Source organism: Lactuca virosa, chromosome 7 (genome assembly GCF_052849685.1).
Source record: "Lactuca virosa cultivar CGN04683 chromosome 7, Lactuca_virosa_CGN04683_v6, whole genome shotgun sequence".
Lineage (NCBI taxonomy): Eukaryota > Viridiplantae > Streptophyta > Magnoliopsida > Asterales > Asteraceae > Lactuca > Lactuca virosa.
In genome coordinates, this window is record NC_136432.1 from 94,366,319 (window position 1) to 94,380,069 (window position 13,751).

Below are 13,751 nucleotides of genomic sequence, written 5' to 3' on the forward strand. Positions count from 1 at the left end.
GTTGACAGGAATTGTTAGGTTGTTTGGGGTTGGGTGATTCAAAGAAATTGAAGAAGGGAAAAACAATTGTTTTGTTGTTTCATTTGACAGATAAGTTGAAGTTATACACGAATTTAAGAACCAAGTGTTCTTACTGGAAACGAGTTATAGAAAGAAAAGAATATGAATTGGGTTTGTTTGATGGTTTGCAAGAAACAAGGAGAAAAAGAATTGAGTGTGCTGGAATCACGGAAGATGATTTACAGCCTCAATTTGACAGCTCACATAATTGCTATATATTTGAATACTTGTAAATTTGTTAAATATTTGTTAGTGTATAATGATAATGGTTATATATTTGAATAATTGTAAATGGTTATATATTTGAATAATTGTAACTTGTTATATATTTGTTAGTGTATAATTTATTTCGAATATATATACATCATATATCATACTTGTATTTAGATATTTTGCAAAAGTAATTAACATATATATATATATATATATATATATATATATATATGTACATAATTTATATATATATATATATATATATATATATATATATATATATATATTTGAACTTATATATATAATGAGGACGCAACATTTATTAATTCGTTAAATCTCGGTTGGTTAAATTAGAAATACAAACACATATACTTAATAGACCCCAATTTACGTGCCATTGGTCTTTATTGCATAACGGCTCACGGGGGTTTGATCGTCGAACTCTGACTGAATTTTACCGGTTTTTACACATTTGAGGTGTCACACTTGGGGCACTAGGCACTCAAGCTTCATGAAGACATTCTACATCAAAGAGGTATGTATTCTATCTTGTTATATTTATTATTTTGTATGCTAGATTAGGATAATACCTTGGATGTTCATAATTGTATGTATAATAGAGAAAACATAGATCCAAGGTATTTAGGGTTGCATGTACACTTAGGAGTGTTAGAATGCTCATAACCCAACAGTGGTATCAGAGCCTAGGCTTGTTTTCTTGTTATACTTGCAAAAGTAGCTGAAAAATCGAGTTGGATGCATATATTCGATTGTTTTGGCTGGAATTGGACTAGGAACATTACCCTAAGATGTTTTTGGACTTATAAACTTGTTTTTGATGTGGTAATGTTCATGCTAATCCAATTTCTAAGATAATTGTCATAATTTCAAGATTTGTATTAGTTTGTATGTTCATGCTAATTTCTTGAAGATTGATGATTTGAATTATCTTGTTCTTATGAGGTTCTTAGATTAATAGAAAAGTTGTGTGAAATAGTTGTTTTCAATCCATTTTAATCTAAGAGTTGATTCCAAAGTGTGTTTTTGTAACTTGTCCTCAAGTTATATGAAAAGTCACATTTAAGAATCATAAAACTCATAAAAGTTGGCAAAGGTTACAAAATGAAGAGTCTCTTCATTAAATTAAAAAAAAAGTGTAACCTTAATTAGTTCCATAAGTTACAATAAAAAAAATGTTATTTTTTTTTTATTAATTAGTTTAAAGTCTTCCATAACTTGTCCTCAAGTTATGGAACTTGAAGAGTTTTTTTTTTAATTAAAACTACTTTAAACTCATAAGTTATGGAATTAATTAGTTTTGAATAGTTTCAAAACTTGCCCTCAAGTTTTGGAATTTGAAAAGTTTTCACTTATGAATACTTTAATTCCAAGTTAGCCCTTAGAATTTTAAAAGTTAAAATTCAACCCTTATACTTTATAATATTATAATTTAATAATATTTATATATATGTATAAGAGTAAAGTCAGTCTTACCGTTAGTAGGCCTCATTCACGAAGCCGGTCTATAAGGAGGGTATAAGGTTACTGCCTATAAAATGGCAGTTTAATGGGTGTCCACTCTCACCCACCGCTTCCTTGACTGGTGGAGGGTCGTTAGCCGAACGGGTAGGACAAGGACTATAATTCTCCTTTCATTAAAAGTATTAATGATAAATACTAAGTAACTAAACTCTTATTAATACCCAATCTTAGTTACTTAGGAAAATGTGAATTTGGTGCTAACCCATGAAATTACACTTTGCACTTTGCTTAAGTCGTTAGTGGAGCGTGTGTGGTTAACCGGCACACTAACCTGGACTTAACAAAGTAGGCAAAGGGTAACTTAATATTTATCATAGTATCGGTGGAGCGTGTGTGGTTAACCGGCACACTGATTAAGGGGTAAATATTAAGGGTACCAAGTATATTTGCATGGTTATTCACACCTTGTTTTGTGATCCTCGGCATCCCAGTCACAAAACCTGAAGGGCACACTCGAGATTGAAACATGCCTTTGAACAGTTCAATGAATCTCAAAGATCTAGGACTTTCAAATCCAATTAAAACCTAATAAATTATTTCGTTTTTCATGGTGGAAATTGGTGAATCGTCATTCACCTACCTTCAAATATTTTATAGCTTGGATTACGGCATCCCTCTTCTAAGTTATAAAATAGTTTGTTGGGTCCTAGCCTTAATATTTCATATTGGGTGTCATATTAAGGACTTTAAATCAACTATCTTGAATATCTCCCAAAAAGATGTCTGGTCTAGACATTTATGATCTTCCCAAATCTCTTGAAACAAGCTTTCCTAAATGAAGATGATGTCCCATGGATATCATACTTCTTTCACCTCCTCCAATTATTCTCCCTAACCCACAAGTTCCTAAAAAGTTTAAGGTCACTCAAGCCCTATTGGCAAGGCAAGGTCTAGGTGTGATCACATCTTGGAGATGTAGTCACATATTGACAAGCCGGGAGAGTTGGGTGTCAAAGTCTTGAGAAAGTTGGTGGCTCAACTACTTTCTAAGTCACATAGTGAGTTCTTTTGGGAATCCTAGGAAACAGACTAAGACAAGACCCTTAATGATCTTATCTATTTGCTAAGATCAACTTCCTAAAACGCTATGGACATTGACAATGATGACATTGGATATCCAGTAAAGCTCTCTCTTCCCAATGGAAAGGGATCGGCCATAGTCAACTCTGTTGACCCAATGGTAAAGAGAGAGGCGAAGTCTGAGATAGTCCCATTATCAAGGATCCATAGGTAACTATTGCCAAAGGAAGGGGCATTGGTTACGAAGCTGCCAAATTTACCTAAGGATGTTAAAGTCAATAAGTTTGGCTCTACTTCAGGTAAAGTCCATTGTCTAACTCTATTAAGTACATGCTGATTCTGATCGCGAAGATGGATTTCAATCGCATGGTTCGGTGATCAGAATTTTGGGCTATTACTTAAGAGTTATGATATTTATATTGCTTAGGAATAGATAACAACAAGGTTTTCATATGGATTGTAAGGATAAGTTTTTCCGCAAAGTTTTAAAATAAAAGAAAAAAGGTTTTGATTTTATTTATTTTAAGTATCCTTACAATGGCATTTGTGAAAAGTTGTTGCTTATAAGATTCCATTGATAGCAATATTGGAAAAATGGATTTGATTCTTTTGGTTGTGGTAGTGTCTAATATTACCAAATAAGGAAAGATTCTCATCACCCAAGGTTCAATTGGACCGAAACTTGGAATCATGCAAGTTGTATAGTATGATGAATGAGAACTTTCAGCTTGGAAAATTAAGACTAATTCCTTATGTGAATAAGGAAAGGACTAAGGGATCGAGTACACATTCTTGGGCACTGGTCAAGTCCACCACTAAAGATCAAGAAGACTATTCGTCATGATTTACTTAAGTTCAGTAAATATGGTTATACTTATAAGTTTAAGTATAAGTCTGTAGCATTGGAGAAGTTTCAATGTGAGACAGAACGAATAAGAAGAATCAAAGTATGGCAGAAAGATAAAAGTTTCTCAAATCTGAAAAGATGGGAGAGTACTTTAGTATCATGTTTATGATCATCTTAATGATTAAGATACCATATCACAATTGGTCCTCTAAAGTCAAGAAGAGGAGTCATGAATTGTTGAAATGGTTAAATCAAAAAGATGAGTCATACTTCGTTCCAAAACAATTCTTAGAGTCATACTCCAAGATTGTAACTTGAGTGACATATCTTAAAGAGGGTTTGTTAACACTAGTCAAATGTAAGAGTAAAAGGTTATCTACTCTTGTACATTTGAAATTGGTAAGTTGTGATGTTTTGGATAAAACAGAGACCAACTTAGGCCAATTGTGTAAAGTGTTAGTCTTGATAAAGAATCCGCACTATCTCTTGAATATTTGACAAGGGAGTCTTATATGTCAAGAGGACAGTGGGAGTCTTAAAGCTCTTGAAAGTTTCAAGACTTAATCAAGAATAAAACCTAAAGTCCTTCACTAGCACACGACTTGAGGTTTATAACCTATCGTGTTGAAATTTTTGTGCCTATTCAAGTTGGCTTTGCATAGGAGTTCTGAGAGTTCTCAATTGGTTGCACAACTACTTGGAAGCAATGGCAGGCACCTGAGCTGCCAAATGGCAAGAATTTAAGATTGCACAAGTTTAATCAATATGATTTTGGATTTGTCACTAACCTTGTCTTGTGATTATGGTTTTGACAAATTCACATGGATAAGAACACATACACTATTAAATCTAAGTGTCATAAGGTTTCTCTCCGATTCATGAAAATGATGGTGAGTAAACACTTTCACTAAGTAGATTTTAGCTAGATAGCAATTGTGATATTTGCATTCTCAAAGTCGTTAGTGGAGCGTGTGTGGTTTACCGGCACACTAACATGGACTTGTGAGAAGTGGCAAAGGTCTAAACAATTGAGACTATGATTACGGCATCCCTTTTCATAGTTCTAAAATTGTTTAGACACACATGTGAGCTATCTAAGAGAGGTGTATGATTTTGATAAAGTTTTATCAAAACAATCTAGTATCAGAAATCTGAACTTGGGTAAGAAAGTCAGTTGATTTCTGAGTACATGTCAAAGCTAGTGGGAGCATAAGTGTTATGCTAATAATCATCATGTTAGTGGGAGCATGATAATTATGACAAAGGTTGCAAGTTAGCAATGTTAATTATAAAAAACAAAAGTTTCAATTCGTGAGGTTGCAGGGGTTGAAAAAGTTGTTTTGCTATAATTAAGGGAGAGGAAATTATACTTCATTTCAATTCTAAAAAGCTTAGATTGAGATTTTAATCGTATTTAATCAAGGATATATATATATATATATATATATATATATATATATATATATATATATATATATATATATATATATATATATATATATATATATATATATATATGAATTTCATGTTGGAATGGCTCAACATAAGGAAATTCTATATATGGGTCTATTATTTGCTTTCTAAAATTCGATTATGATTACGGCATCCCTTTTCATAATCTGAATTTTGAGAACTTGGCAAATTGAAATGGAAATATTATAGCAAAAGACTGGTTTAGTCTTTATGTGAGACATCATGAATCGTGTCCCATATGCTTCGGATATAGGATCGATTACATGTGCTATATTCATCCTTTCTAAAATTTTCCAAATGCCTGGGGCATTATGAAGGGAAAAGGTCTAGAATTGGATATGACTAAAATGATTAAGCAATTGTCGAGGACAATCTAAGGTTTACCAAAGATTGGTTGCTCAAGGACAGTTGGAAGTATAATGTTAATTCTGGAAGGACCATATTGACATAATCTGTAAGGAGGCAACTCTTGTTCAGAAGTGTTAGTCAAAATGGAATATGGAAATGTTTCAAAGTTAGAAATTATTCAATCTGTGTAAGATTAGGAAACTTAATGAAAGAAGGATGTTTCCAAGGAGCTGATCTCCTTTGGAATGCTCTGTAATGATTGTTGTCAAGTCTTTCTGACTTTGTGCATAATCATTAAGAGGATCAATGCATATAAGTTTAGAATCTAACAGATTTCAGTAAATGGCATGAATTTGGAATTCTTGCATTTGCAGTAAGGATTTGGGACTGTGAAAAGAGGATCATTGGAGTGATGTTCAATTGATCTATTTTACAAAGTAAAGATCATAGACAAACATAGTATGCATACTTGGTGTATGGCATGACTAGTGTTTAGAAAACATAGTGTACATGCTTGGAGCATGGGACAACTATTGTTTTAAATTCAAGTATAAAGTTGATAAAACCGAAACAATGAATAATGAGTAATCAGTATGGTGATAAATAAAAGTGGTTATTTATATTCATAGGGTTTGATACCATATTTGATTCATTTATTCTTGTGTTTCACTTTGCATGTTTTGACTTCCAGAATAACTAAGTCGCTCTTCCTGAATGATTAAGTTATTCAAACCATCCACAGTCGATCATATGTTGGAAGTAGATATGAATCAAGACTGTCATGGGTTGGTTTGTAGAGGTCCAAGTTAGTGGACAAAGTGGTGCCACAACACTCATGAGTGCTCATAAGTTCTGAGTATTGGATTCAACCCGCGCTCATTTGAATCACTTCATGGATTTTATCACGAGTGATCATGAGACGATAATATCTTATATTCTTCAAACCTAGAGATATGAGTTGTTACTATGAGTTGGTTATACATTGATTGCACGAAAACGTATTGGTAACTCGATGTTATAAAACGTGCCTTTGTGTATGATTCAACAAGTAGTAGAACAAGCCATATGAGTCGAAGTTTATCCATTCCTTTTACCTTCGGGATAAAAGCGATATATGTGGGCCCCTCGATGATTTAAAGATGATACATGTGAGTGCTTGGCCAAGCCAGGACTGATTTGATTTGTTCAATCAGTCAGTCATCATGAATCGGAAATCGGGAAACAACAAATAGACAGAGAGAATGATTGATAATCCATGTCTCAGTCCATATGATATCTAGAATGGAGGAATATATGATCCCTTATCTAATGGACAAGTCATTGACAAAGGTCAGAGTTCATCGACAAGGTCAGAGTTCGACAGAAGCTTTTGAGAGCTACGATTGCTGATCGGTTCCTGAAGTCATACGCAATAATAGTTTTAGACTTATCCAAGTGGGAGACTGTTGGATTAATGTCTAAGTCCATAACTATAATTGGTAAGACTTGACCCGACCCGGCATGGTCCATTTGGGTTGCATGGCATCATGCATTTGGATAGACTATAATGAGAGAAATAACACTTAAGGTTGGTTAATATATTATAAGTTCTAATATATTAATAAGGTTATTTAATTAGTATTGATCAAGAATTAATTTGGAATTAATTAAGTGATCAAAAGGAGACTAATTAAATATATGGGTTGATTGTGTAAATCATTCATTCTTATATATGTGGGCTTGTGATCCAAGATTCCTTATGTTGGACTAAGTCCATGGGGTGACCCATGGATACTCCATGGAGGTTAAAATCCATGGAGCATAAGGAATGGGTAAAGTTATGAGTTACATGGTGTAACCCTAATAGCCACCATATAAAAGAATCCCATGGCTCAAGAAATCGTGCACTAATGTGTGAGTGTGAGGGCTAGACGATTTCAAGGAGTGTTCAAGTTTCTCTCAAGTTATTCCAAGTGTATTTGGTGTTGTGTGAACCATTTGAAGTGTCACACTTGGGGCACTAGGCACTCAAGCTTCATGAAGACATTCTACATCAAAGAGGTATGTATTCTATCTTGTTATATTTATTATTTTGTATGCTAGATTAGGATAATACCTTGGATGTTCATAATTATATGTATAATAGAGAAAACATAGATCCAAGGTATTTAGGGTTGCATGTACACTTAGGAGTGTTAGAATGCTCATAACCCAACACCTAGCACCCCAAGTGTGATGCCTCAAATGCTTCACACAACACCAAATGCAAAGGAGTAAACTTTGAGAGAATCTTACACTTGCAAAATCGGCTCTAGCCCTCTTGTTTCTTATGTGTAGCCTATTTTGGTGGAGAATGGGTTTCTTATATAGTGTTGACACATCTAGGGTTACACCATGTAAACCCTAATGTGTCATGACTCTTCATTTCCATGACCCATGGGTTTGTAACTCCCATGGAGCATCCTATGGGTGGAACCCAACTTGATAATCCATGGAGCCTCTTAGCCCACTATATAAGATATGGAAGATTTACATAATCTACCCATATATTTAATTAGTTATCTTTTGATCACTTAATTAATTCTAAATTAATTCTTGATCAAACTAATTAAATAATATTATTAATATATTAGAACTTATAATATATTAATAAACCATAAGTGTTATTTCTCTCATTTTAGTTTATCCAATTGCATGGTGCCATGCAACCCAAATGGACCATGCCGGGTCGGGTCAAGTACATACCAGAAATAGTTATGGACTTAGACACCTTATCCAACAATCTTTCCATCAGATCTTGGTGCATTTCAAAAGAGTAGAAGTCCTCATAGGACTTTTGGAGTTCCGCTGTCATGGTGGCCAACATGATGCATGCCACTTTTGTAGCATCCCTTTCATGTGCCCGGAAGTCAGCGATCTCCTGGGGAGTTGCAGTGGTCTCATCAATCTCCTTAAGCTCCTTGTCAAGGACATATTCTTTGTCCTCGTAGCGGGTAATCATCCTGATGTTTCTGATCCATTCATTGAAGTTGGATCCATCAAAAGTGACTTTCCCACACAAGTTCATAAGGGTAAAGGAGCCATTAGGATTAGAGCCAGAAGCAGCATTGTTTGAAGACATCTGAAAGAAGAGAACAAGATTAGTTTAGATATTAAGAGAGTCCTTAATAAAACACTCAAATGTAATATTAAGGCTAGGATCCAATCACAATATATTATAACTTAGAAGAGGTATGCCGTAATCCAAGCTATAACATATTTGAAAGGTAGGTGAATGACGATTCACCAATTTCCACCATGAAAAACGAAATATAGATATTAGGTTTTTAATTGGTTCTTAGAAATTCCTAGATTCTTTTGAGATTCAATGAACTTTTCAAAGGCATGTTTCAATCTCGAGTGTGCCCTCCAAGTTTTGTGACTGGGATACAGAGGATCACAAAACGAGGTGTGAAATAACCATGCAAATCACTTGGTACACTTAATGTTTATTACTCAATCGATGTGCCGGTTAACCACACGAGCTCCACCGACCTATAATAAACTTTAAGTCACCCTTTACCTTCTTTGTTAAGTCCAAGTTAGTGTGCCGGTTAACCACACGAGCTCCACTAACGACTTAAACAATGTGTAAAGTGTAATTTCATGGATTAGCACCTTATTCACATTTTCCTAAAGTAACTAAGATTGGGAATTTAATAAAAGCATTTAGTTACTTTATAATATTCATCATACTTTTAATGAGAATTTATAAGTCCTTGTCCTACCCGTTCGGCTAACGACCCTCCACCGATCAAGGAAGCGGTGGGTGAGAGTGGACACCCATTAAGTTGCCATTTTATAGGCAACAACCTTATACCCCCCTTATAGACCGGCTTCGTGAATGAGGCGTACTAGCGGTAAGACGACTTGACGTTATACATATATATATTAGTAACTTATAATATTATAAAGTATAAAGGTTGAATTTTAACTTTTAAAATTCTAAGGGTTGGAACTAAAGTTTTAATCAAGACTTTACATGTTCCAAAACTTGAGGGCAAGTTTTGTAAACTTCCAAAACTTTTCATTTCTTATAACTTATGAATTAATTGAGTAATAAAAATGAAGACTCTTCATTTTTATAACTCTTGTGTTCTTTTAATGGCTTGAATAAAAGTGAGACTTTTGGTTTTCCATAACTTGAGGACAAGTTATGGACTCCATTAAAACACATTATGATCATGAATTAAACTACCATGAAGGTTACAAACAATTCCTATGATCATCTAATCTTCATAAGTTCAAGAACATGAATATGAACACTTTCAAGAATCAAAGATTACACTTAAAAAAAACTTGTAATTTTAATAATTGCCATTGTAAATGGATTAGCATAAACATTACACCATCTAAAACAAGCTTTAAAACATCAAAACAGTTTAGGGTAATGTTTCTAGTCCATTTCCAGCAACAAATGTGCAAACTTTCATACGAGCAGAAAACAAAAAAACGATTTTTTTTCAAGCTGTTTGCACACAAAAAAAAAACAACAAACGAACCATGCTCTGATACCACTGATGGGTTTTGAGCATTCTAACACTTCCTAAGTGTACATGCAACCCTAATAACCTTGGATCTATGTTTGTCTAATAATCATGCAAAGTTGAATTCCAAGGTTATATTCCTATCTAGCATACATGGGGAACATTTTTAACTTGAATGAAAGATAGAATAACTTACCTTGTTGTTGATTATGATCCTTGAAACCTTGTGAGCCTAGCACCCCAAGTGTGATGCCTCAAATGCTTCACACAACACCAAATGCAAAGGAGTAAACTTTGAGAGAATCTTACACTTGCAAAATCGGCTCTAGCCCTCTTGTTTCTTATGTGTAGCCTATTTTGGTGGAGAATGGGTTTCTTATATAGTGTTGACACATCTAGGGTTACACCATGTAAACCCTAATGTGTCATGACTCTTCATTTCCATGACCCATGGGTTTGTAACTCCCATGGAGCATCCTATGGGTGGAACCCAACTTGATAATCCATGGAGCCTCTTAGCCCACTATATAAGATATGGAAGATTTACATAATCTACCCATATATTTAATTAGTTATCTTTTGATCACTTAATTAATTCTAAATTAATTCTTGATCAAACTAATTAAATAATATTATTAATATATTAGAACTTATAATATATTAATAAACCATAAGTGTTATTTCTCTCATTTTAGTTTATCCAATTGCATGGTGCCATGCAATCCAAATGGACCATTCCGGGTCGGGTCAAGTACATACCAGAAATAGTTATGGACTTAGACACCTTATCCAACAATGGATACCCGGGAGGAGGGTAAGGCGACAGTGAGCGATGTTCCGGTGGTGCGAGATTACGCGGACGTATTCCCAGAGGAGCTGCTTGGGATACCTCCGGAGTGATAGGTGGAGTTCAGGATCGACCTAGTCACTGGTGCAGCTCCAATAGCCAAGGCACCATATCGGTTGGCTTCTCTTGAGATGTAGGAGTTGTCTACGCAGATGCATGAGCTGTTAGACAAGGGATTTATCAGGCCGAGTAGTTTGCCTTGAAGAGCCCCGATCTTGTTTGTCAAGAAGAAGGACGGGTCGCATCGCATGTGCATAGATTATCGGGAGCTGAACAAGGTAACAGTGAAGAACCGTTAACCACTCCCGAGGATAGATGACTTGTTCGACCAGCTTCAGGGAGCATCTTGGTTTTCCAAGATAGACTTGCGGTCAAGCTACCATCAGATGAGGGTCAGGGATGAGGATATACAGAAGACTGCTTTCCGGACTCGCTATGGCCACTAAGATTTCGTGGTGATGCCCTTCGGGCTCACCAATGCTCTTGTCGCGTTCATGGACCTCATGAACCGCATGTGCAGACCGATGATGGATCGGTCTGTGATAGTTTTCATCGATGATATCTTGGTTTACTCCAAGACGCAGGAGTAGCATGAGGAGCATCTGCGAGAGGTTTTGGATACCATGAGGAGGGAGAGCTTGTATGCCAAGTTCTCCAAGTGCGAGTTCTGGTTGCGCGAGGTGCAGTTTCTTGGGCACCTTGTCAACCAGAACGGGATATTGGTTGACCCGACCAAAGTGGAGGCCGTGATGAGATGGGAGGTTCCGAAGTCTCCAACTGACATTCGGAGTTTCCTTGGATTGGCGGGCTATTACCGGAGATTCATTCAGGACTTCTCCAAGATAGTCGTACCTCTGACCCAGATGACGAAGAAAGTTGTTGTTTTTTGTTGGGGGCCTGAGCAGCAGGCAGCGTTCGAGACGTTGAGACAGAGACTGTGTGAGGCACCGATCCTCGCCCTGCCCGAAGGCGTGGAGGATTTTGTGGTGTATTGTGATGCGTCCATTTCGGGTTTGGGCGCAGTTTTGATGCAGAGAGGGCATGTCATCGCCTACGCCTCGAGGCAGCTAAAGCCTCACGAGGCGAACTACCCGACACATGATTTGGAGTTGGGGGCGGTCGTCTTCGCCCTCAAGATCTGGCAACACTTCCTCTATGGAGTCTGTTGTACCATCTACATGAACCACAAGAGTTTAAGGTACCTCATGGATCAGCTGAATCTGAACATGAGGCAGCGTCGGTGGTTAGATGTGGTGAAGGATTACGACTGTGAGATGCTTTACCACCCGGGAAAAGCCAATGTCGTGGCCGATGCGCTTAGCCGCAAGGCGGCGCCGATCAGATACATCTGCATGAGGATGACCGTGGTGACTCCAGTTCTGGAGCAGATCCGAGAGGCCCAGCTGGAGGCCATGAAGGAGGAACATCGGAAGAGCGAGCGTATTATGGGTCAGGTTTCCTCCTTCGATTATGACAGCCGAGGGTTATTGAAACTACATCGTAGGGTATGGGTTCCCTATCTTGGGGGTGTGCGCCAGCATCTGATGGAGGAGGCGCATAAATCCCGATTCTCGATTCATCCCGGGGTGACGAAGATGTACAGAGATCTTCGACCCGATTACTGGTGTCCCTGCATGAAGCGGGACGTCGCCTGGTACGTAGAGCAGTGCTTGACCTACACGAAGGTCAAGGCCGAGCACCAAAGGCCACACGGCAAGATGCAGCCGCTAGACATTCCCATGTGGAAATGGGAAGATATTACTATGGATTTCTTCACCAAGCCTCACAGGACTGCACGGGGAGTGGATTCTATTTGGGTCATCGTGGATCGGCTGACCAAGAGTGTCCACTTCATACCGATCCAGGAGAGCATCTCGGCTGAGAAGTTGGCCGATATCTACATCCGAGAGGTAGTTGCACGGCACGGAGTGCCGGTTTCGGTGATTTCGGACTGGGATGTATGGTTTACTTCCAGGTTCTGGAAGAAGTTTCACGACGAGTTGGGCACTCGTCTGCACTTTAGCACCGCTTTTCACCCGTAGACGGATGGTCAGATCGAGAGGACCATCCAAACCTTGGAGGATATGCTGCGGGAGTGCGTGCTAGACTTCGGTGGTAGCTGGGATACCTATCTTCCGTTAGCTGAGTTCTCCTACAACAACAGCTATCACGCGAGTATCAATCGTCCTCCCTTTGAGATGTTGTACGGGAGGAAGTGCAGGACCCCGATACGTTGGGGTGAAGTTGGACAGAGGGTCATGGGGAGCACCGAAGTGGTGGTCAAGACGACAGAGAGGATTCAGCAGGTTAGGAGCAGGCTTCAGACTGCTCAGAGTCGGTAGAAAAGTTATGCCGACAAGCGCCGTTCGGGCCTGGAGTTCCAGGTCGGGGATATGGTCCTCCTGAAAGTGTCGCCTTGGAAAGGCGTCATTCGGTTCAGGAAGTGGGGCAAGTTGGGCCCCAGGTATATTGGACCTTTCAGGGTCGTCGCCCGGGTGGGCAAAGTGTCGTATAGGCTAGACATGCCAGCCGAACTCAGTCAGATTCATAGTATGTTTCACGTCTCCCAGTTACGGAAGTGCCTGGCGGATGATTCATCAGTAGTGCCTTTGGAGGATATCCAGGCGGATGACAGCCTGAATTACATCGAGCGACCAGTAGCTATCCTCGACAGGAAGTCAAAGGATCTAAGGAACAAGAGGGTTGAGCTGTTAAAGGTGCAATGGCAGCAACGTAAGGGCTCGGAATGGACTTGGGAGCCGGAGGACGAGATGAGGGAGCACTACCCTGAGCTTTTTCCAGATTCAGCAGCAGACTTCGAGGACTTCGTCTAAAATAAGTGGGGGAGATTTGTACCACCCGATTCCTGGTACGTATTTAAATTCAAGAAAATGTT